Genomic DNA, 15,321 nt, shown 5'->3' on the forward strand with positions numbered 1-15,321 from the left:
TTTTTCTTGCTTATTCTAATGAAAGCAAGGCATATAGATGTTATAACGAGAGATTGTAGAGAATTATGGAGAGTGTTAATGTCAAGGTGGATGAGTTGAATATAAGTCAAATAAGAGTTTATGAGAAAGAACCAACAGTGGAAATGATAATATCTGATCTGGTAGAATCTTTACCATAACAAAGAGTTGAACTAATTACTCCGGTAGTATCAAAAAATTCAATAGTACATGAAGAACTAGGAAGAGGAACAAAGAGTTAGAAGACTCCTAGGTATGTGAGATTGAATCATTTAGAAGATCAGATCATTAGGGATAACAAGAATGGAGTAATGACAAGAAGGAGATTGGCATATAGTGAGGTATGTTTAATTTCTCAAGTTGAACTGTTATCAGTAATTGAAGCATGTAAATATGAATTTTAGATGAAAGCTATGGAAGAAGAATTAGATCAGATTGAGAAAAATAACACATGGACATTAGTTCCATGGCCTAAAAATAAGAATGTTATTGGAACTAAATGGGTTTTGAGGAATAAATTGAATGAAGATGGACAAGTGATAAGGAATAAAGCTAGATTGGTTTGTAAAGGATATTCACAGAAGGAAGGAATTGATTACGGTGAAAATTTTCCACCTATAGCTAGGATTGAAGCTGTAAGATTATTTCTTGCCTATGTTGCCCATAAAAACTACAAGGTTTATCAGATGGATGTCAAGTCTGCATTTTTGAATGGGGATCTTGATGAGGAAGTTTATAGTGAGAAACCTGATAGTTTTTCACTTTCAGATGATACAAACATGGTTTGTAGGTTAAGGAAAACTTTATATGGATTGAAACAGGCACCTAGAGCTTGGTATGCAAGGTTAGATAAATATCTTTTGAAGCTTGGTTTCACTAAAGGTGATGCTAACAACAATATATATTATAAATTCACTCATGATGATATACTAATAATTGAAGTTTTTTTAATGACATCATTTTTGGAGGTGAAGATAAGTTGTGCACGAAATTTTCTGAGAATATGGAGAAAGAATTTGAAATGTCTATGATTGAGCAAATGTAATTTTTATTAGGTTTGCATATTACTTAGACTAATAAAGGTATTTTCATCTTTCAATCTAAGTATGGTAGGGAATTGTTGAAGAAATTTGGTATGGTAGATGTTAAACCAGTAAGTACTGCTATGGTTACAAGTGAGAAATTGAAAATGAAAGATGTTTCTACACTGGTAAATCCTACAAGATACAAGTCTATGATGTTGGTATTTTGGATATGTTGATATGGTTTTGTCATTGATGTCAACACTTGTCAACACTTATCAGCACTTGGAGATTTGGTTATGTTCACCGGCAAGTCAGTGACTTATGCACAATCACTAGTATTTGGTTCACCAACACTTAGAATGACTTGGAGACTACTTGGTTATGTTAAAGACATTGTTTGGACACTTTGTTTTGGTGTTTTATTCATTGGTTTGATATGGTTTGCATATTTGATGTTACCAACAAATAGGTCTAGGTTATACACCGGAAAGCTTATCTATTCCAGATCAGTATGACACATCTTGGAGATGATTTTTTATTATTGTAAATACGTTGACCCAACATGACACATCAAATATTGATTCATTTATAATTGATTTCATTGTAATATCTCTTAGTGAGCTGACCTACTCAATTGGTCTTAGGTTATGGTATAAATGTAAGATCTCGTTTGTGAGATTGATATAGCATAGGATAGGATTTTGTAAAAAGGATTGTAACAAGGTATATGCAAATATAAGAAGAGCTATACACATAGACATCATTCAAGATTGAAGGAAGGTTTGAAGAAGGCATATCAAAGCTAAATCGGTACTGAATCCGGCATATGAAGATGCTATTTTGAGCAGTACATTATCATTGGATTTAACCATCCAATTGTGGTCAGTGTGACTCCCATTTTGTGATTGAGTAGTGAGCTCTATGTAGTTGGCCTTTTTGCATGTGTAGACTCCATATTGTACACACATACTATCTGCAGTAGTATCATCTGATTGTGGGTAAGGCTTCCCACCATGGTTTTTCCCCTTACAAGGTTTCCATGTACAAATATTTGTGTTATGTGTTGTGGATGTTATTATCTTTCTGATTCATGCATTAATCTTTACCAGTATTGCATCTAACTAATAAAACTGTCTACTGACATAAAGTTTGGTTTATGGGTATTAAGCATTAAGTTTTGGTTAAGTTGATTTTGGTTTGAATTTATTAGACAACTGGTTCACCCCCCCTCTCAGTTGTCTCTAGGACCTAACAATTGGTATCAGAGCCTAGTTCTCTTTTTGCAGAGGTTTAATAGCTTGAGGAGATCTAATGTCTTCTAACTATTTCAGGAAGGATAGTCATAAACTTGATGGAACTAACTATGGCATATGGAAGATCAGGATGGAGACCCATTTGAATTGCATTGGAAAGGATATATGGGAGGTTACAAAGAATGGTTATGTTTCTCCTACTCAAGGTCAACCTAATCCACCAACCTTAGGTAAAGATGAGGAAAATGATTGCAAAGCAAGAGAAGCACTTTTGAGTGCATTGTCAGATCAACAAATCATGGGATTATCAAATAGATCTACTGCTAAAGCTATTTGGGACAAATTGGAAACATTGAATGAAGGAGATTCCATAGTCAAAAATGCAAAACTTGAATGCTTCCGAGTCGGGTATGAAAATCTAAAAATGGAAGAAGATGAAAGGATTTCTACTTTTATGGAGAGAGTAAATGAAATTGTTTTGGGTATATAATGTTGTGGAGGAACCTTAAATGAAGATGAAATTGTTTCAAAAGTTTTAAGATCATTTCCACCAGCATATAAAATGAAAGTAACTACTATAAATGAATTGAGAACAATGCCTAATACATCAGTAACTAGAGACACTTTGGTTGGAAAACTTTCAGCTTTTAAACTTGAGGAATTTGGTCCTATTTCTACTATAAAGACAGATTTATCTTTCAAGGCATCATCATCTACTTCATCATCATCATTTGATAAATCTGATTGGAAAGCCTTTTATGCAAGAGAACTTGAAGAAAGCAGGAGAGAAAATGAAGAACTGGAAGAACTTGAAGCACTATTTGCAAGGAAAATGCCTAAAGGTCCAATTGGAAGTAAGTATGAAGGCAAAGCACCCTTTAAATGTTTTAACTACAATAAGATTGGCCACATGGCATCTAGGTGTCCTGATAGACATGTAAGATTGAAAGAAGAAGCTAAAAGAACATACAAGCCTAACCTTGAATATCAGAGATACAGATTTAAGAAGAATAGAGACAAATCTTGTTACCTTGCCGATGAAGGAGTCACTAATGATTCTGATGAGGAATCGACAGACAATGGATGGGTTTTTGTTGCTATAACAGAAGATCAACGAGCACCTAATGTTCAACCAGTAGAGCAGGCCTTGGCAGCTAGAATTGAAGATAAGGATGAATGGATCATTTATTCATGATGTTCACATCATATGACTGGTGATAAAAGTAAATTCTTAACCTTTCAAGAATACAATGGAGGTCTAGTGAGATTTAGAGATGATAAAGCTTGTTTGATCAAAGGAAAAGACACTATATCTTTTGATGGTAAGAACAATACTGATAATATTTACTATGTTGAAGGTTTGAAGCATAATCTTTTGAGTGTTGGTCAATTAGTTGAAAAAGGATTTCAATTGCAATTCAAGAATGGTAAATGCAAAATCATGAACAAAATTGGTTTGGAAATTGCAACCGATAATCAGACTAGAGGTAATATTTTTCATTTGAACAACAATGAAAAGACATGATTGATTGCACATATTGATGAAAGTTGCTTAGGCATAAGAGACTTTGTCATGTAAATTTGATTGCATTCTAAAAATCAGTACAACTAAGGCAGTAAGGGATTTACCTAAAATTGTCAAACCTCACAATTTGGTATGTAAGGAATGTCAATTTGGAAAGCAAGTTAGAGCATCTTTTAAGAGTATTCTAGAAAAGTCCAATAATGTTCTTGACTTAATTCATACTGATTTATGTGGTCCAACAAGAACTAGAAGTTTACAAGGAGATAGGCATTTTATGCTAATCATTGATGATTATTCTAGAATGTGTTGGGTTACTTTTCTTAGGGAGAAATCAAAAGCACTTGGGAAATTCAAGCTATTCAAGGTGATGGTAGAAAATGAAACCGGTAAGAAAATCAAATGTCTGAGATTAGATCAAGGAGGTGAATTCACATCTAGAGAATTTAATACATTCTGTGAAGTGAATGGAATCAAAAGACAACTATTAGCAGCCTGGACACCCCAGCAGAATGGAGTTGTGGAAGGGAAAAACAAAACTATTTTGGATGTAGCTAGAAGTATGTTATCAGAAGCAAATCTACCTCATGTATATTGGAGAGAAGTAGTGAGTATAGCAGTTTATACATTCAACAAAGTTCACATCAAAGGTGAAATCGGTAAGACCCCTCATGAACTATGGTTTGGTAGTACTCCTACTCTTAAATATTTAAGAATATTTGGAAATAAATGCTATATTAGAAGAGATGAGTATATTGGAAAATTTGATCCTAGAACTGATGAAGGAATATTTCTTGATTATTCATCTAAGAACAAGGCATATAGATGTTTTAACAAGAGATTGTAGAAAATTGTTGAGAGTGAAAATGTGAAGATTGATGAATGGTTTAGAGGAAATTCAAGGTACATGGACTCTAAACTAGCAACAAAGATAATATCAAATGAACCTACAATGAGTACATTGGTATAGAATGATGGTCCAGTCACACCGGCATCATATGGAAATTCCACCACAGTAACTAAGGAACAACAGCAAGCAAAGACACCCTAGTATGTAAGACTGAACCACTCAAAAGATTAGATAATTGAAAACAAGTATCAAGGAGTTATGACTAGAGGAAGATTGGAAAATGAAGAGGTATGTCTTATTTCTCAAATTGAACCAGCATTAGTTAATGAGGTATGTGAAGATAAACATTGGATTAAAGCTATGGAAGATGAATTGGAACAAATTCAAAAGAATAACACATGGACATTAGTTCCCCAGCCTAAAGATAAAAATGTAATTGGAACTAAATGGGTATTTAGAAACAAAATTAATGAAGATGGTAAGGTAATCCTAAATAAAGAAAGACTAGTTTGTAAGGGATATTCACAGAAAGAGGGAGTTGACTATAATGAAACCTTTGCACCGGTAGCTAGAATTGAAGTAGTCAGATTATTCTTGGCTTTTGTAGCACACAAGAACTATAAAGTATATCAAATGGATATTAAATGTGCATTTCTGAATGGTGATCTTGAAGAAGAAGTTTATATTGAGCAACCTAATGGATTTTCATTGACAGATGACAAAAATATGGTTTGTAGGTTAAGGAAAGCTTTGTATGGGCTAAAGCAAGCTCCTAGAGCTTGGTATGCTAGATTGGATAAATATCTTTTGAAGATTGGTTTCACTAAAGGTAATGCTGACAACAACTTATATTACAAAGTGACTAATGATGACATCTTGGTTATAGAAGTTTTTGTTGATGATATAATCTTTGGATGAGAAGATGGCTTATGTAAAGACTTTTCTAATAAAATGCAGCAAGAATTTGAAAGGTCTATGATTGGGGAGATATAATTGTTTTTAGGATTATAGATTTCATAGTTTGATAAAGGTATATTCTTGAGTCAATGTAAGTACTTGAAGGAATTACTAAAGAAATTTGGCATAAAAAAATCTAAACCGGTAAGCACACCTATGACTATAACTAATAAATTATCATTGAAGGATGAATCAACACCTGTTAATCTGACTAGATACAAGTCTATGATAGGAGGTTTACTGTATTTGACACAAACAAGACCTGATATTATGAATGCAGTATGTATTGTTTCAAGATTTTAGAGTAATCCTAAAGAAAATCATGAATCAATAGTAAAAAGGATTTTTTGGTACTTGCAAGGCACTAAAAATCTTGGCTTATGGTATCCTAGAGATGAAAACTTTGATTTATGTGCATACATAGATGCAAATTAGGCTGGAGATGTAGATGACAAAAAAAGCACCACCGGTGGAGCATTTTTTCTTGGTAGCAGATTAATTTATTGGTTGAGCAAGAAACAAAGTTGCACATCTTTATCAACATCAGAATTAGAATATGTTGCAGCAACAACTAATTGCACACAAGCATTATGGATTAAGCAAATGTTGAAGGACATAAAGGTAAAATGCAAGGAACCTATAACAATTTACTGTGACAATATGGCAGCAATTGATATATCTAAGAATCCGGTACTTCACTCAAAAACTAAACATGTTTCTATCAAATTAAATTTTCTAAAAGAGAATGTTGAAGCAAAAGAAGTGAAATTGGTTTATGTGAATACTAAAGAGCAGATTGCAGATATTTTTACTAAGCCTTTACCTAAAGAGACTTTTGAATATCTAAGAGAACAGCTTGGGGCTATACCCCCACCGATAGAGACTTAGACAGTTGATGTTTGTCATCAACCAATAGAATTAATAGAAAAATCTTTTATTTCAGCTTTGATGAGGAGAGCTACTTCTCAGGGGGGTAGTTGGTATTTTGTATTTGAATCTGGTTTTTGTATTGCTTTGGCATTTGATGTCAAAGGGGGAGAGTTTGATATGGAAAAACACATTATCCTTTGAGGGATAAATTGTTATTTTAGGAGAGATTGATTACTCTCTACTCTCTGTATCTATATTTTGATTTCTGGTTAATGATCTCTTTGGGAGATTGTTGGTTTTTAGTGTTTGGCATTTCTATTTTGGCACTTTGATGGTTTTTCCATCTTCTGTTGCCATCAATGCCAAAGGGGGAGATTGTTGGTATTTTGGATATGTTGATATGGTTTTGTCATTGATGTCAACACTTGGATATTTGGTTACGTTCACCGAAGTGTCAGTGACTTATGCAAAGTCACCGGTATTTGGTTCATCGACAGGTTATATTGTTCACCGGAACATAGAATGACTTGGAGAGTACTTGGTTATGTTGAAGACATTGTTTGGACACTTTTTTTTGGTGTTTTGTTCATTGGTTTGATTAGGTTTGCATATTTGTTGTTACTGACAAATAGGTCCAAGTTATGCACCAACAAGCTTATCTATTCCAGATTAGCATGACACATCATGTTGTTGAGCCGACATGATGCATCGGATGTTGATTCATTTGTAATTGATTTCATTGTAATATCTCTTAGTGAGCCGACCTACTCAATTGGTCTTAGGTTATGGTATAAATGTAAGATCTCATTTGTGAGGTTGATATAGCATAGGATATGATTTTGTAAAAAGGATTGTAATAAGGTATATGTGAATATAAGCAGAGCTATACACGCAGACATCATTCAAGATGGAAGGAAGGCTTGAAGAAGGCATATCAGAGCTAAACCGATACTGAATCCAACATATGAAGATGCTATTTTGAGTAGTACATTATCATTGGATTTAATCATCCAATTGTAGTTAGTGTGACTCCCATTTTGTGATTGAGTAGTGAGCTCTAGGCAGACGACCTTTCTGCATGTGCAAACTCCATATTGTACACACATACTATCTACAATAGTATCATTTGATTGTAGGTAAGGCTTCCCACCATGGTTTTTCCCCTTACAGGGTTTCCACGTACAAATATTTGTGTTATGTGTTGTGGATGTTATTGTCTTTTTGTTTCATGCATTAATCTTTACCGGTACTGCATCTAACTAATAAAACTATCTATTGGCATAAAGTTTGGTTTACTGGTATTAAGCATTAAGTTTTGGTTAAGTTGATTTTGGTTTGAATTTATTAGACAACTGATTCACCCCCCCCTCTCATTTGTCTCTGGGAGCTAGCATATTATTGGAGATCTGCTATATTTGACTCAAAATAGACCTGACACAATTAATTTTGTTTGTATTACATCTAGATTTCAGAGTGATCCTAGAGAAAATCATGAGAGTGTAGTGAAAAGATCTTTTAGATACTTGCAATGTACATCTGAATATGGTTTGTGGTACCCTAAGGATGATGACTTTACTTTATGTCCATATATAGATGTAGATTGGGCTGGTGATGTCGATGACTAGAAAAGTACTTCCAATGGAGCTTTCTTTCTTTACAATAAGTTGATTTCATGGATTAGCAAGAAGAAATCATGTACTTCTTTATCTACTTCTGAAGTTGAGTATGTTGTTGCTGCTACTAACTATACATAGCTTTTATGGATGAAGCAAATGTTGAAGGATATCAAAGTGGATTGCATTGGACCGGTAGTTATTCATTGTGATAACTCTACTGCTATTGACATATCAAAGAATCCAATATTTCACTCTAAGACAAAGCACATATCTATCAAGTATAACTTTTTGAAGGAGAAGGTGGAAGAAAATGAAGTTATACTAGTTTATGTGAACACTAAAGATCACATTGCATATATTTTCACTAAACCTTTTCCTAAAGAATCATTTGAGTACCAGAGAGATAGGTTAGGGGTTTCGGCCCCTTTAGCAAAGAACTGATTGATATTATTTGGCATCAGTCCGGTATGCATTATCAGAGATATTATTAATTTTGGCATTCATGTGCAGATGCTACTGCTCAAGGGGAGTAGTTATCCTTTTCTTTCAATGGTTTTTGTTTTTGCTTTGATAATTTTGTCAGATTTCTAGTATTGATGTCAAAGGGGGAGAGATATTGATGTGAAAAACTTAAGGAGTTGTATACATTAGGAGGAGTGATATATGTGTAATATAGAGCTTTACATGGATATTATCATAGGGGGAGTTTGATCTTTGTTTTAGAAATTCATTGTTATATCTTGGTATGGGAGATTGTTGGTTGACTTCCATTGGGGGTGACTTGTTTTGGCATTTCTTGGCACTTGGATGTTTTTCACATCTAGTGTTGCCATCAATGCCAAAGGGAGATATCGTTGGCCATTTGGAGGAATTGATTATGTGTTGCATTGATGTTTTGTCGTTGATGTCAACACTTGCTGTTTTTGATGCTTTATTGGCACCCTTCTCATCTTGGTAGGATGTTTCGTTTCTGGTCAGATTTGATTCAGTATGCTCTGGTATGTTTGGGTTATGGAATTGGATTATTCATGCTATTCATATTCATGTTCAATTAGTTGGTTTTGGATCTAATGATCAAATGCTATCCTTTTTGCTAGAAAGCTTGGTTTGTGGTTTCGACAAGGGTTTCACCAATAGAGCTTTGATGAAGATATTTGATGAATTACATAAGTGGTGTTGGTGCAACTTTTGGTAGAATTTCAGAATGTTGATGGTGATCATGTTAGAGACTTGGGGGATTCATATCATTGCCTTAGCATGTATGAACCTGAATTGGGTCCCATTATTATCTAGGTGATGGACTAGCTTAATGTAACGTGTGGATTGGACCTCTCGATGTGTTTTCAGGATGTCTTATGGGTTGGATATTATTTTTTTGGTCTCTGGCCAACATGTTTTGTAATTATGTAATTTCTATATTTTCTAGTAGCGAACCTTATTGTTTTTTGTGAAGGGTTTAGATATATATGATGTAAGATCTCATTGTAGATCATAAAAGGAAGGGATATGGAAATGTATTGAGTGAATAATGTAATAATAATTCAAGCAAAGGATTTAGTTGATCATTGGTGATCGAGTTGGGTTTATGTAAGAGGATTTAGTCCTCTGGTATTGCACTTAATCAGAACTATACTTAGGCATAGGAGATGCTATCTTCATAGTTCATTCATTTCTCTAGATTGTAGTCTAGATTTCTATGTAGTCAGTGAGACTCCTTTTGTGATGAGCAGTGTGCTCTAGGCTATTGGCCTTCCTTCAAATGAAAGCTCCTTAATTTTAATTCACATACTTACTGTAGATGTATTATCTGACCATGGATAGGCTTCCCACCATGGTTTTTCCCTTTACTGGGTTTTCCACGTATAAATCTTGTTGTCTTGTGGATGGTATTTATTCTCTAATTATTGTTTATGCTTAATTGGTCTATCTACTATTTTGGTATTTGGTTTATGTATTCCAGTATTGATCTTTTGGGTTCTGGTATTAAATTTTTAATTTCTTAAGGTTTCGGTATTCTAAGACAACTTATTCACCCCCCCCATCTCAGTTGTCTTCTGTTTATTTGAATCATCTAACATCCCATGTTTGTACAATCACAAATTTAGAAACCCCCCCAATGTAATATTTTTCTGGGAGGGGAATGAGGAGATTCTCATCCACATTATCATCACCACATCAATGTTTCATAATATGCATGCTTGAATAGGTTCTAGGTGAGTTTTTTCACCCACTCCTTGGAAACCCTCATATATAACACCATGGCAAGAAAAAAGGTTGAAATGTCCAAACTAACCCTATGCCCATGATATGCCATCATAAACTCCAACCCCAACACTATCTTGACCGCAAGCATTATGCATAGGTAGTCATTCACCAAGACCCACCCTAACCATTTATCATGACTTCACCTACAAACATTGTCTGTTATTTCATTACCCTAAGCATAATCGGTGTGTCCATCACTCCCACCTCTGCATTTCCAACTCGAACATATAATGTAGAAATACGTTAATGTTGAAAAAAATGTACCACTGAGAGGGAGGTGAATCAGTGGTTCTTGAAAACTTTTCTTTTTAAACCAAGCTTGGAATACTGGTTATCAACCTAAACACTAAACAATTAAACTGGTAAGATAAGAATAGATATCAAAAGAGGAAAACACACAAATGCATAACCCACAACACCATATGTATAATGAAAACCCAATATGGGAAAAACCCCAGTGAGAAATGCTGCTAGATTCTACTACTCCAATCTAGCCTCACAATGAAACAATCCGATTACAATAATTTAGGGCACCAACCCAAGGAGCACCAACCCCTATGCCAAGAACCAACTCGATGTAATATAACAAAATACAATTTTGATACAGTGATAGCACCTAGTTGCAAATGAGTTCTCCAACACCTGATCAATGGATTTATGTTTGTTAACAAACTCTTCTTCTTCATTGGTTCTCACACTGCCCGTTATCAGATTACTCTCTCCCTTTACTCACCCATTACTCCCACCCTTTCTTCTCTCTATCTAAGTCTCACACTTCATAGTGTCACTCTTGGATGCCTTCCTAACCAATCACTCCTCACCGGTATGCTTGATTGTTAAGACATAGCATTTTACTAGTTGCTCTATCTCTATCGGTTAGACCCTCTCATCAATTCAGCCTGCTAACACACACTATAACTCCCTAAGAAATAACTCTTAGGTAGATGGTATTTCTTTCTCAGGCTCTCTTTCCTCTCACACCTCACATATAGCATTCACTCATTTCAGTCTCGAGTTGACATATTTATCTTTTAGGGTTCCCACCAAAGTAACATTAAAATGGTGTTGTGTTAGGTTTTACCTTCACCAACTCGATCCATATTATATTTGATCTAATTTGATTTTCTATAATGATGATCTACATCAAACCAAAAAACACCGCCATCTCCTTGCATTTCAATGTGCATTTTCTATTTTTGGATGTACACGACATGCTTTTCTATGTTTCTCTATCATTCACCATTAATGGCTTGGTTGTTTTCTTTGGCAATTGAGTATAGAGATCAAATCATCTTGCAAGGTCAAATCAATCACCTTGCTAACTTGTCTTCCTCAAGCGGCAACATTTTGTCATCCTCCCATGATTTGCAGGTTCTTTATTAAATTCAACCTACTTGTTGACTACTACGTCGATGAACACTTCAACAACCTCTGTGTGATCGCCACCTAGTTTCCACCTATCATCCTTGCTGACATCCATCTATGTTTGGTTTATGATGTTGGTTTGACATCCTTCACTAACTAAGATTGACTACCGGTTCAACTCACCTTACTAGTATAACCTAACTTCACTGGTGGTCCTTCATACCTGCTGACCTCTTCTCTGTCGGTGGATCAACTTGGCCTTCCATCAAACATGCTAGTCCAACTAATCAGTCTATTTATTAGCAACATTAAACTTCTCTGTGTATACCAATTCACATCCTTCAATTGTTCTTTTTCTCACTTGCTTTGCCTTGCCGGTGGTCCTTCTTTATCGGTAGATGATGCATTTTATGTGTACTAGTAACATACCTTTCTGTTTGCTTACACACATATGGATTGACACCATCATACCTTTCTTCTCCCATACCGATCACCATTACTTACTCACTCGAGACCATGCAATACTAGTTGAAATCAATGACAACCTAATGCCAACAATGCCAATAGTTAATACCCCAATGCCCAATTTAAAGGCATTCCATCAACTTCATCATAAATCTCTCATTAAATTCATACTTACCATAAGTTGCCTTGTGCAGTATACATTAATATCATATATCTCTTATTTTTTTATTTTTCCAATTTTTGATACAAGTTACAGTGTTAGAGTTGAATCTGAGATCAAGAATGTAAACCCAAGAAAAAGATCATTTCAAATGAGTGAAGCATGAACCACTTGAGCATTAATTCCTAATGTTCACATTGACAAGGAAATTGCCAAGAGAAAACAAAATATCTCTAATATTATTATTCATTATTCATGTAACATCTAAAAGTACAAATGGAGACAATCTTAGAAACAATATTGTAGTCTACTAATTAAGTGATTGAAAAAATACTGAAAGAAAGTGTACATTCTATTTTGTCTCATCATGAAACCACCCTACACAAATAGACAAGATATATGCATTTTTTAACTCTCCCCAGAGATAAGAAAATTTTAGAATCCTTCTTTATATCCTTGGTATTCCTTTTATAATCATAAGGAATGCAGAAAGCTACTAGTTGTTTAGAAGAATGTGTAACATGTATTGCATGTATACGATGTCATAAAACCACTAGACCAATATACATGAAAGCTTTGGTGTCGAGACAGAAAAATATTCCATGAATGCCAACTACTTAATGAGCCATGCCACTATAGCACAATTGTGGTTATTGATGTAGAGAATACCAAGATACAAGATTCTCATTACATTTCCTAGTAGGGGAGAACTTTGAGAGTTTTGATCAAGCATTGATGCTTGCCTCCAAAACTGCATCTCCAATGTCTTCACCCATCTTTCTCTCTACATTCTACCCATTATAAGGGGGAAATGGTGGTTGGTAGAGAGAACAAAATTATTTGCAACTACAACCAAAGTCTATAGTTGCATTCAAGCCTTTTAAAATCCCTCAAGGAAACATTGGCTATTTTAAAATCCCTCGGGGTACAAGGTAAGTCATCAATTTGCTTTACTTCATGGCATCTGCAAACCTTGAGCCATATCTCCTTATGCCAGACTTTAGCTACACCTTCTATGCACTTCATTTTAAAACCTCTACAAGCAAGGTAACAACACTTCCTAAAAACTTATCCTAGAAGTATGTCTATCTTCTACAATCTAAAATGAAAGATATGAATTATATAATTTCTATCTTCTACATTCTGAAATGCAACATGTGAATAATGACCCTATTTCTCGATTTGTAAAGTGGTACTAGTGGAAAATGATAATTAGGTCTATACTTTGAATTATTCCACATACTGTATTAATCTACGTGAGATGTACTTTTCTGCCATTACACAAGAAAGCTTTCATTCTAATAGTCCTGGCACATGTACAGGACTCACAAACCTCAACACAGATTAATACTAGTAGCTTTTCACTAAATATTAAATCTGTTGTATCCTCTGTATTTTTCTTCCTCTAACATGCGCAGTGTTTTCTATGTAAGAGGATAGCAGAGAATCCTCGAGCAAGATTTCATATGTGCCAAAAAGAAGCTTTCTAAAAGATTTCATATGGATATGTAGGACACTTGTAGCTAAGATGTGATGTGTTTTCTATATTAGTTTTTTTCTCCAATTAGTAATGGAAGATTAGCCTTGATTATTCTACAAAAACATTTTCCAATGTAATTATTATTTTCCCCCCAAAAAAATGAATGATTCACCTTAATTTTTATACATTTTTCATGCAATATGAAAAAAACTGCCAATGTAATTATTATTTGCCCCCAAAAATAATGAAATATTCGACTTAATCTTTTTAAAAAAATCAAGCAATAGAAAAAGATTCGCCAATAAAATTAACTTTTTTCCCAAAAAAGAATGAAAAATTCACCTTAATTTTCGTACAATTCTTATGCAACTGAGAAAAATTTGCCAACAAAGTTTAATATTTTTTCCCCATTAAAAAAAAAATTACCAAAAAAAATAATATTTTCCCCCAAAATAATGAAAGATTCACTAGGATTTTATAGCTTTACCTAGGGGGGGGGGGGTGTTTCTTAAAGTTATACCTGCTTGGATGCTATCACAATCATTAGGATTCAAGTTGATAAGCTCATTCTCCAAATGAAAAACCCCTCAATGCATCTTTCTTTCCAAACAGGGACTCCAATGTAGTCCAAATCTCATTAGGTGTTGTGCAAGACTGAACATGAAAGAGAAGACCTAAAGAGATAGACATGCATAATGTTCCAAAAGCCTCATCACACTTATTAAACTATTTTCTCTTCTCACCAACACCTATAAGGTCAACTTCTATACTTATGGTCACTCTATAATTCTTGGTGTTTCAGGTGAATTTCTATTTTTTCCAACCATGATAGTTGAATGGAATAAGAGGAGAAATATGATTTGGAACCATGAAAAAAAAAAAGAAAGTACAGAAATGGACTGATACAATAGTATATACCTTCTTAATGCCAAAAAGTTTCACTTGAAGCACTTAAAAAATAATTTATTTGCATTCTTTCCGAGAAAGAACCCAAAAAGGAAAAGATTGAGTTATCTAAGTACTTGATGAAAAACCTTAAGAAAAGGACCTAAAATCTGGATAGGAAACTCTGAGAGCTTGTCAACAATGTATGAAATTCAAAAAGTGGAGTCTAGATGTGAAAGATATGACCCCAAAAGTATGAAACTAAAGGCTAAATTTGGAGGCCTAGTAAAAAAAATTGGTTCAAAGTACAAACAAACCACCTATAAAATAAGATCGACACTAGAACCAACTTTCCAATGATGTCTCATTTGCCCGATTTCAACTCCATATGACAAAGTTATGGCCATAAAATGTAAACTAGGTCAAAAAGAGAATGTTCACTAAATTTAAAGGCACTTCCTATTTTTAGCTAACTAATTTTTTGGTTGGTCCACCAAAAAAGGATGACAACAACACTGTGTAAGTCTTGTACATGCAACATGTATGTACCTTTTCCCTCCCTCTCACTTTTTTTTTAAACCTTAAAAAAA

The sequence above is a fragment of the Cryptomeria japonica genome, chromosome 7 (assembly GCF_030272615.1).
Source record: "Cryptomeria japonica chromosome 7, Sugi_1.0, whole genome shotgun sequence".
Lineage (NCBI taxonomy): Eukaryota > Viridiplantae > Streptophyta > Pinopsida > Cupressales > Cupressaceae > Cryptomeria > Cryptomeria japonica.